Consider the following 11,430-nt stretch of genomic DNA (forward strand, 5'->3'; position numbering starts at 1 on the left):
AGAACCTTTTTTTCTCACACAAAGAGCATTTATTCAGTTCAGGTGCAAAGGAGAAGCAGCCCAGCAATTTAAACATAGATTAACTAGCCTATTATCCCATGCTAAACTGTGTTTACCCATCTATCCATCTATCTAAAGCATTTTCACTGTGTTAACAAAATGTCATACATTGCCAAAATGCTTGGTATGTATGCTTAAATGGATATATATAGTGTTCTCACAGACCTTTACTATCTTGCTTAACTAATAAGCAAAATTACTGGCAGGTGTACAGTCATGTTCTCTACACCAAATGAAGAATCTATCCCAAAGATGCATTACATGTTCTTATAGGAACATAAGCACTGTATAAAAGGTAGATTAATTAATTAAAAATAGAACTTCCTTTTTCAAGGCTGAAAGTTTCAAAACATGAAAAATTAACGTTTCAAGCATAAAAGCCATGGATTTATACAGTGATAAGGGAATAGACTCCGCAACTCGTTAAAGTTGTAAAGTAGGTATGCGTTTATTCAGCTGAAGGTGCATGGGGGATTACTCCTCCAAAGGCATGTGCGCCTCAGTGTTGTTTTCCTCTACATTTAGCCTCTAAAGTACTACATATGCATTAGGTTACACAATATGCCCATACGTATTTATGTCCTATCCCCGCTTCGTATTATAATGAGCTCAAAGGTCCTTTGCACATGCGCAGCGCCTCCTGGTGGTCGTGGGCAGGGGTCTTCAGATGAGGTAAACGAGTCTTCCTCGGGCCTGAGCTTTTCACCCTTGGTCCTCACGCATGCTCTTTAGGAGCCTGGATGAGTCTGGTCTATGTCCAAATGGTTTTGCTGAAACTTAAGTAACTGTTTTCCTAATTAGGAGGTTATGTTCTGGTACTGCCTGGCAAAGCACGATAGGTATTTGCTGAGCAATATATCTGTTAAGCAAGCTATGTAACTTAAGCAATACCCCCTTGTACAATTCACCTAACCCCCTTGTACAATAGTCCACATCAACAGATTCATGCATTTAGATAAGTAGTATCAGTAAGTTCAGCAATTTATATCTAATTCTGAACAAGAAAAATAATAATAATAATACAGTGCCATCAATTTCTGTCAGATATTTGACCTTTTCAGCTCTTCTGTGTTGCCTGGTTGGTTTGCCAGAGTTACACCTGCCTGGGTTACCTGCTTTGGGTAGATCATGCCTTTGCCTTGTCTTTAACACTCCGTGTTTTCCCATGACATGCGGTTAGCCTGTTTCTTTAGGATGGTATGAGCCTACATCATGGCATGAATTAATCACATTCAGTTATTTTCAAGTTTCTGTCTTATAGCATTGTGTGGACTTCATCATCTCTGGCACTATCATTGATTAGTCTTCCCCTTGAACTTCTGCTCTCCAGCCACTGTATCTTTTCCACTGTCTTTAAAGACAAGCAGTCTGTATTGCTCCAGTGCACCACAGAAATGCAGCAACAGGCAGCAATGGAATTAATTTCTTGTTAGGACAAAACAGACAAACTCTTTAACAGAAGTCTGTGAATTTTCATCAGTGAATCTCATTCTTATTTATCATTTCTGAAGGAAAAATGCTGGATGACCAGGCTGGAGGATGTCTGGAAGAAAGTAACTATAAAGGCCAGGCAGACAGGATTCTGAAGGATTTAGTTTTGCGTGGCCTTAACAGTTCTGTTTGATGGGCTTAAATAATAAAGGTCAGCTAAGTATATTCAGAGGGTGGGGAAGGAGAAGGAACATTTAGATTTCCCAGCCAGTTGCAGCTCATTTTGTAAGCAAGGTAATAAATGTCTGACAATCAGGTTCCTGGAAGCTGACAGGGGAGTGTTAGGAAGAGAAAATAGAAGAACAGCAAACCAAAGAAAACACAGAAGTCCACCTACAACACAGCAAATAGAGGATGTTTTTTCAAATTGATCTATTCTGACACAAGCGCAGCATGATTTCCTGCAACTATCCTGGGTAAAGCAGTTTATTAGCACTTCCCTCAAGGCTTGTTTTTCACAACCAGCTTGTATAGCCTTGTGGGTTGGGTCTCACAAGATCTCTTACTTGTTCTTTCTAACCATTAGCCACATCTCAACTTGTAGAGAACTGGAAAATTTGGAGGTGACAAGAAGCATGAGCCCATAACGAATTTGACAGAGGGTGATCTCCACCTCACCTTCAGCTGGCTAGGGCGTTTCTGGCGATGGTGAAAACTCCACGTTGCACAGTGCCAGGCAGCCCAGAAGGGAGAGACACACAGAAATGCCAGAGGAGCAAGGCAGAAGGGGAAGCACAGTCCACTGCTGTGTGGTTGGCCAGCTAGAGGTGCCAAATTCTCTTTAAGTCTAATGTAGTCTAACTGCTGAGAGAGACGGGTTGACAGAGGTGAAGAGGTGGGGCTCAAAATGCTCCATGTGAGCTTGCAGAAGGAGCTACTGAGTCATCAGTGTATGCAAGTGACCAAAACATTGGAGAGTCTTTGTTATTCATAGCCCTCTGACATCAGGTGAGATTGCTATGGCACTGGAGGAGAGCTGCAAGGAGCTTGTCAGGATGAGATACAAGCAGAGAATGAAGCCCACACATGTATCTGAAGGGGACGTTTACTTCCTTAAGGATAGAGTCCAGCCTTACCTAAATTTTAGACATTTTTTTCTCTGTAGTTCTGCCTGAATGCATTGGAAAAAGGAAAAAAGGCCATTGCCATGTAACTTCTGCTAGGGGTTCCTTTAAGTGCTGAGCTTGCCTTCTCACCTTCTAACAGACTTTGTGGAAACTACCTGCATAAACTTGTTACAGTGTTTTAGGTGTAACAGCCGGGGCTGAGTGTGAAAAGCGGTTCATGGGAGAAAGTTGCAAGACCACGTGATAGGTAATGGCCATTTATATTTATATTTTCCTGTGTAATGGATATTCTAATATCATTAGCATTAGGTGGGTAGTGAATAAGCTACGCTACCCTTCCTCTGTTAGATATTGCTCCCTTAAAACAGCAACAGTCGCTGATTGAGTTAACTTCATGAAGGAGTATTAAAACCTACACCAAGTGCTACTTCCATTTGGCACCTATTCCTCATCATATTCCAGGGACCAGTGTCGTTAGCTCTAAAGGCTCTTTCCAATATGTGTCCTAATCAGTCTGGAGTATTAAAAGTACTGGAGCTACAGAAAGCCTCTTTAGTTCCAAAAGTTAGTTTACCACACACACTTAGGAGAAATCCCTGCAGAAGGAAAAGGAGAAACTGCAAGCTTGCAACAACGGCTACATTGAATGAAGCACATTGCAAAGGACTCTCAAATGCTGAAAATAAAAGCATGCATGGGAAAAATCAACAGTAATTCTTTTTTTCCTTGTCTAACAACGATGAGTGTCTTGCATGGGAATACAAGAATTAACACTCAGGGATATCAGCACCATTGAGTTACTGCCAGGAAATTCCAAAGCTGGTCTTCAGAAGGGATAGCTGGATGCTTTGTCTGTTAGCTTCAAAGCACCAACGCATTTGTCTCAAGATGATATTAACATTTGTGTGCCTCTAGCAAGAACATCACAAACCATGTGCTTCTTCTGCTCTTCCTTTATACATCGATTGAAGGTGTTGCATATTATCTTCCATTGCATTTCAAAGAGTCTGGCAACTGGCACCAGAGATACATACTGATCTGTGTATTGGCATCACACCATTATGCAGGCAGAGAGTGATCCCTCTAGTTCACGCACTCGTCTCCTTTTTTACTTAATGTGACCACACACAGTTCAAATGCACCCACAATGTCTCAAACCCAGCATGTATCACCTGGTGCACAACACCCAATTCACACATAGAGCCAAGGTATTTGTTTATTGCACATAATTTGTTATTATGTGCAAAGAGGACTGCTACCGCGCCAACCCATACAAAATTCACAGTTAGTTACACAATTCAGTTCAGGTTAATAAATCCCCGTGAATCTCACACCATTCACCAGTTGGGTAGTTAATTTACATTGTTGATTTCTTACTACAGATGCTCAGGGAAAGGGTATTTTAACCTGGGTGGGGGTCTTTCAACCTCAAGCACAATTTTTAATATTCAGATGAAGTTATAATGAGGATAGATCATCTAAAAGACAGCCTAATCAAGTCTTGCTGACACACTGAATCCGTATCTTGATGGTGTCCATGTGTTTTCAGGAGGGTACCAGTTTTCAAGGATAGTATTTTCTGATAAGAAATTCTTCAGCCCTGTTTCATAATCCACCTACATGAGGTCTTTTTCTCAGCTATTAATTATCTTCATTAGTCAGTGTTGTTTCCAGGTCAATCTGACCTTTTAGGAGGCCCTTGTATCTATTCAGGCTTTTTCAATAGTAACACAAGTCCCAATTTTAACTATATAGCCTACATCACCCACACAGCTCCTAAAAAGCCTGTTTCCTGGCAGGGCTTTTCCATGCACAATAGATGTGATGCACAGTAGGTTTCCATACACAGCTGCTGAGTGATGCTCTAAAGAGACTGACAAAGTTTTTTATTTTACATTTTTCTAATTAAATATTCAGTTACAAAAAATCATATGAATTGACAGTAAAATCTCTGCACTCAAAGCAACAAACTTCTACTAATAGATCATTTCAAATGGGACTAAAACATGCTTGTTTTTCTTTTGGAAAGCTTTAAAAATAGGCTGAAAAGATCTGAAAGAGATTAAGTGGTGTTGATTCAGATTTTGTCTACATTAGCAAGGAAGTCAATGCAACAGTAACAGTGAAATATTTGCCCAGAGAAGCTGTGGATGCCCCTTCCCTGAAGTGTTCAAGGCCATGTTGGACTGGGCTTTGAGCACCCTGGTCTAGTGGAAAGTATCCTTGACTGTGGCAGGGGGTTGGAACTAGATGATGTTTAAGGTCCCTTCCAACCCAAACCATTCTGTGATTCTATGAAATATGCTGATCTTGAAGCTCTTCACCTCCTCATTCCTTCCAGTTCAGGAGGTTTACTTCAAATTTGACCTAATTTACTGTGGTGTTGAACATCCTCCTCAGACAAAGTTCAACACTTTTGAAAAGAAAACCCCAAAAGAATCAAATGTAAACGTGTGCTAATTATATTTCTGCAAAGAGATGTCAATAATAAATAGCTTAAAGGCGTTTTAAATACATACACCTCTGTATACCTAGTATGCACGTATATATACAAGTAGTATATGGGTATATGTAGAGACTGGCTTCCTATTGTTATGCACCAGGAACTGCATGAACCCTGAAAAATGTAGGAACTCAAAACTGCGAATATATACAAGACAAAGAATATAATGGGGCTATCTGGAGCCACACTTTGAAAAACATGACACTGATGCAACAACTGAAAGACTCTTAGCTTGCATCTGAAGTAGAGAGCTTATCTTGATTAGATAAGCATGCCTTAGTAAGTCTGTTAACTACCTTGATGAGTGGTCTACAGATAAACGGGATACCAAGTTAAAGAAAATGCAGACGGCCTGGTGAAAACTCAACCAATCATTCTTATAACAGAGGTGGAAATGACTGTACACCATGGGTGTGAGGCTGCAAGAAACAGCACTTGGATTCCTGTCTTCTTCAGAATTGGGTGTGCAGAACTCCTTTGCAACCTAATTAGGCTACAACAACCATTAAAGTTTGACTGTAAGAACTATAATACAAAGGCTAAGATTTGTGGGAACAGAATGGGAATGTCTGGGTGTGGAGACAGCCAAGTACACCCACCCATCAGGGAAAGGGGCCTGTGTCAATGGCACCTAAGGAGCAGGTCATGGAGACCCTACCACATCCAGCCTCAAAGGGCATTGAGATGTGGAGAAAAAGAACTGTAATAACTCCCAATGACTCCTAGAGATGGAAACAATGATCACTGTAAGATCCAAAACTGCAAAAGACATACCCAAACTGCAACTCAGTGATTACAGTTCTATTGATTAATCTTGCAAAACCTTTTTCAGCAAAAGAGAATAATTTTATTTTACTAGGTGAATAAAATGTCTAACTTCACCTACAACTTTTATTGTGCTCACAATAAAAATGTCACATACATCCATTTAGAAACAGACTGGCTAGCAAATCAAGTCCACTTTCTGGTATGGAGGAGGATGGCTGAAGTACAAATATGGGGAGGCCTGGCAGATTTGTTAGTGTCGAGACAAACACATAACCACCAGGATGGTTATATGAGGTGCTTTTATTGAGGCGCCGGGAACCAGGGGTACGCACCCAAATCTGGTTCCGACTCCCGTCACATCGCGTTCGCAATTTATACACTAAAAATTTCGTAATAATACATATTCAACACAGATTACATAATTTACTAATACATATGCATCAAGGATTGCTACATCAGTCTATTAACGACATCAGCCTCTTCTGCGCTTGCGCAGCCCCCCTCTGGTGGTCGCCCTGATGAAGTAAGGAGTCTTCCTCAGATGAAGTAAGAAGTCTGCCTCAGGTTGTCCTCTTCACCTTTTCTCTACTTGGCTAGGTCCCAATCGTCTTGTGGACGTTAGCATTCTCTTATCTTCACCAGGATGCTTCTGGTATGCCCTTTTTGGCTATCTTAAACTTAGGTTCTGCTTGGGTAGAGTTTTACAATACATACACCCATACTCCCCTCACCATATATAGTTACAGACTACCATAGTTATAGAGTAACTATGATACAAAACGGCAAAGTTACAACGTCTTCTAATATACAAAGCCTCACTATTGATGTATAAATTTCTCAAATATAATCATTTTACTATTTTATATGATTATTTTATTGTAAAAACTTCACCCTTTTCTAACAGATTGACCATATCACACTCCCACTGACCTGCCAAGGCAAGCACCATGTGCTTACCATGGTGAAAGCAGCCACAGGATGGCTGGAAATCTATGCTGTGCTCCACAGGACTGCCCAGAACACTATCATGGGCCTTAAGAAGCAAGTCTGGTGATGACACAGGAAAGCAGTCTAGGTTATTGCTGCCTCAGGCAAAGGCAAGTCCATTTGTGGGATTGGTTTTGCTCAAGGACCTTGGTGCACTTGGTGGGTAGTGCAGGAGAATGGGGAAGTCTAGTCCATGCCTCAGGGGGATTTGATTTTGGGTGAAAATAGGCAATTAATTAAACTGTATGATGTTTATTGCAATATAATACTCTATATTATCACTCCTATGGCAGCTAGATACCCACCATCGCAGTGGGTGTCTGGCAGCACCTGTATTCACCACTCTAAACTCCCATTTCAATCACTATTAATGAAGAATGAACTTTGATGAAACTGGACAAGAGCAGTGGTGCTGGAATTGGAAATGGCTTCAGCATATAACAGTACAACACCGCACAATACCTCTACTGCTGTGGATGGATTTTTAGCAAAGAATGGCCACGTTCCCAAGTCAGCAAGTGCCTACGTGGAGTTCGACATGAACCGAGGATGAAGGAGGACGTGGGTAAGGAAGCAAAAGTAACAGTGCAAGCAAGATAAGAAGAAACTGGAATGTGCTAAGATACAAAATAGTGAACTGTTAGCAAGTTTTAAAGGTTAAGTTCCCATACGCTTATTTGATCAATTGTATACTAGTTGCTGTATGCTACAAGAATATATATCAAAACATAATATACTAAGCTATTGTATATGTATCCAATCATAATACAACAAGCTATTGAAGATGTATCTAATTATACTACAGCAAGCTATTGTAGATATATCCAAATATTATACAGCGAGCTATTGTATATGTAGCCGTAGTTGCTGTGTGTTACAAGAATATGTACCCAATTACAATACAGCAAGCTATTGTAAGCAGATGCAGAGAACAGTATAAAAAGGATAGATGCTTTGTAATAAACGGCTTTGGTCTGATGACATTGATCTCTGACTGAGTCCATTTTTTCTGTGGCATACTGCCCTGTGAAAGTCTGTTGTGACAGATGGAGCCCAAAGTCATGGACTAAGTTAACAGACTTTTATAGGGATGGTCCATAAACTAAGGGAAAGATACCTGTGTGTGCATATATCAAAAGACAGGAAAGGTGATGGTGTTCGGCAGTGTGGGATGTGACGTGACATGATTGGTATTAAGGGTACTGTCCTGGTTTCAGCTGGGATAGAGTTAATTTTCTTCCTAGTAGCTGGTGCAGTGCTGTGTTTTGGCTTCAGTCTGAGAATAAAGTTGATAACACACTGATGTTTTACTTGTTGCTAAGTATTACTTAGCCTGATCAAGGACTTCTCAGTTTCCCATGCTCTGCCCATGAATAACAGAGCATGGGAAACTGAGAATCCAGGAGGGAGCATAGTCAGGGTAGCTGACCTAAACTAGCCAAGGGGATATTCCATACCATAGAATGTTATGCTCAGTACATAAACTGGGGAGAGTTGGATAGGAGAGGCTAGTCACTGCTCAGGGACAAGCTGGGCATTGATCAGTGGGTGTAAGAGACTGTGTTGGTGAAAACACCACCGAAGAGACAGCATCAGCAAAAAACGACATTGCTGACACCACTGCCACAGTGGATGTTGGTGCAGGATGTTTGTCCCAACATTGCTACAGCAGGAAAACCATCGACACCTTGGAACAACAGGGGAGAGCTAACCCAACCCCCAACAGGGGAGAAACTTAACCCAACCCTTGTGTATGTGCACAGACCTGGGGTCAAGGAGATGGAGGAGTCTGGAGGCCCCTGAGGACCACCTAAAGCTTCTCGAAGATCCCCTAGTGATGGTACTGGGCATGCGCATTACTGCTGATGGATGGAGGATGTGGTTAAGGAGAGCAGGTCATGACAACTCTATAAAAGAACAGCACCAACCAACCAGCATGAGGGGGAATGTTTTCCTCAATGGACTTTAAAACTAGTCAGACTGTCAGGATGCCACAGTTTTGGGGTGGTAGCTTGCGATGACAGGTAACACGGACTCCTCTCATGAGGTGAAGAGAAGACCCTTTATTGAAATACACCTCGAATTTTATAGCCCCTGCCCCAGCCCTGCAAAGTGCAGCACAGCAATTTTTGCTCCCCTTATTTCTATACAAAATATTGATCACAAGATTATGACATTATTCCTTTTTCTTTGCACAGGCTTATCTCATGTTAGTCTTATGATCACATTATTGCAAACACAGCATCTTATAATCACATTATTGCAAATGCAGTGTCTACACATTCCATTTTTGCTCAGAGCTAGTTCCTTGTTATTTCTCCTGGTTCCTTTTCTCTTCTTTATTTTTATCTCTCCCAAGGCCTGTGTCCAACCGTCTGTATGAAATCCCAACTGCTGCTCGTGGTGGAGACTAAGCTGCATCCATCCTCCACAGAAGCTATTGCTGTGAACTCTTTTATTCTTTCCTCTTACTTTCCTTCTTTTCTCTCTTCATCTCTCTCTCTCTCTGGAATTTGCAAATCTGTTGTTGTACAAATACAGTTCCTTGGTGCTTGACTCTGTTTTGAGTCTCAGTTCTGTTCCCGAGAATACAAGCAAAACTGCGCTCAGGCCTTTGACCGGAATGAGACACTTTCTCAAAACCCAGGCCTTTAGTGTGAGTTCAGTGGAGGTAACGTAATCAGGGCCAATGCAGTTTTGCCTGGACCAGAGTATATGGAGCTAAGACGATATTAAAAGTAATAATGAATCAAATTAGGACACTGATACTAAGAGAGCAATTGTAGGCTCATAGGAAGGAATTAGCCATAGAGTGACCTGTTTTTATTTTATATTACAACAATTAAGCTGTTACTACTCCAACTAGCTCTTCAAGCACTGCCTCACAATGATGTTTCTAAGAATGAAGACTGCCTTGTTGACCCATCAGGCCAACACAGCTGCAGCCATGTGATTTGAATTAACAAGAACTGTGATGCATTATCCACAGAAGCGTCATAAATGTTATTTTCAGATTAAATTATGCAGTGAGACCACTCAGCTTGACCCCAAAGCACATAACGGAACATATTAAACTGTCTGCATCACTCCAAAGAACTTGGAGGAGTTTTATATGGGATAATTCAAGAAAAATCTGAACTTCCATGGGAAATTAGGAATTCCTTAATACATGCTATGGGCTAAAAGGCATTATGTAAGGAAAATACTGTTAATATGTAGACAGTGAACAGTCACAAGATCTGTAGTAAAAAAAAAAAAATAAATAAAGGAAAGCCATTCTGAAAATTTCAAGCAGTGTATGACAGAGAAATAAGATGGGATGGATCAAGAGCTGACCAAGAGTTTATGGATCAGGATTAAAGGGAGGGCAGGGGCAAGGGATATTACAGTGGGGTTCTGCTACAGGCCACCAAACCAGGAAGAGTGAGAGTGTGAGGCTTTCTATAGACAAGTAGGTGCAGCCTCACATTCACAAGCCCTGGTTCTCATGGGGGACTTCACCCACCCTGGCATCCGTTGTAGGGGTAACACAGCAGGGCACAAGCAACCCAGGAGGTTCCTGAAATGCATTGATGATAACTTCCTTCTCCAAGTGACAGTGGAATGAATAAAGAGAAGGTCTGTTTCCTTCTTCTGTCCATGAAAGGATTGACAGAAAGCTGGTGCTTGAAGGTGGGCTAAGAGAACTAAGGGAAATGTTGTGTGTTCTTAATAATTATTAGGAAACTTGTGCTTTATGGAAGCACTGTGTTAACACAGTGTCACCTCTTAAAAAGATGGTCGTAAGACAAGGAGAAAAGACTTATGGGATATTTAGTAAACGACTCCTGCATATAGAATGGGAATGCTCCCAAGCAACTCACAGATGGCACACTCGGTTCTTGCTACAGTAAGCACCCCTCAGCGCCTCTGAGTTGCCTCATTTCCGCAGTCAAGGGGAAGGCTAAACCAAAGCTTGCCCTGTTGGCTTCCTGTGCTTCCTGCTTTTGTTAAAAAAAAAAATCACAACTGGCCCGTGCTGACTGAATAGAATTACAAAGGTAAATATTTATCCATGTGCGTGAAGTGTCCCAGCCAAAACGGGAACATCCAGGTGATTTTTCTTTAAGTGATTTTATAGCTTATGCTCTTAAGGGCATGATATGAATCATCCTATTACCTACTAATGCATATTTCTAACTATTAAATCATAACAAAGTACATTTTGTAGGTCTTGTAGTATCATCATCCATCAGCATCCTTGAGGTTTATCTGTTAATCCAGATGTTGCAGTCACTGATTTCAGCAGTTATCTGGGAATCATCAGCAACCCACGTTTCCCCTAGATACTTAATTCTGGGTAAACAGGGGTTTCCTTATCTTAGTTGATCACTTGCTCTTTTTAGTAGGAGTGACAGGTCTGAAGATAATGATCAGCATTATATGCTAATAATGTTGTTAGGTCTAAAGAACTGTGTAGTCCAAATTTATACCACACTATCGAGACAGAAATGTAAAAGACAGAAGGAAAAAGAAACTGAATTGCAAATAGCAAGATCTGGCAGGCAGCAGGGT

The sequence above is a fragment of the Pezoporus occidentalis genome, unplaced genomic scaffold (genome assembly GCF_034315485.1).
Source record: "Pezoporus occidentalis ecotype Australia unplaced genomic scaffold, CSIRO_AGI_Poc_V1 ctg19, whole genome shotgun sequence".
Lineage (NCBI taxonomy): Eukaryota > Metazoa > Chordata > Aves > Psittaciformes > Psittacidae > Pezoporus > Pezoporus occidentalis.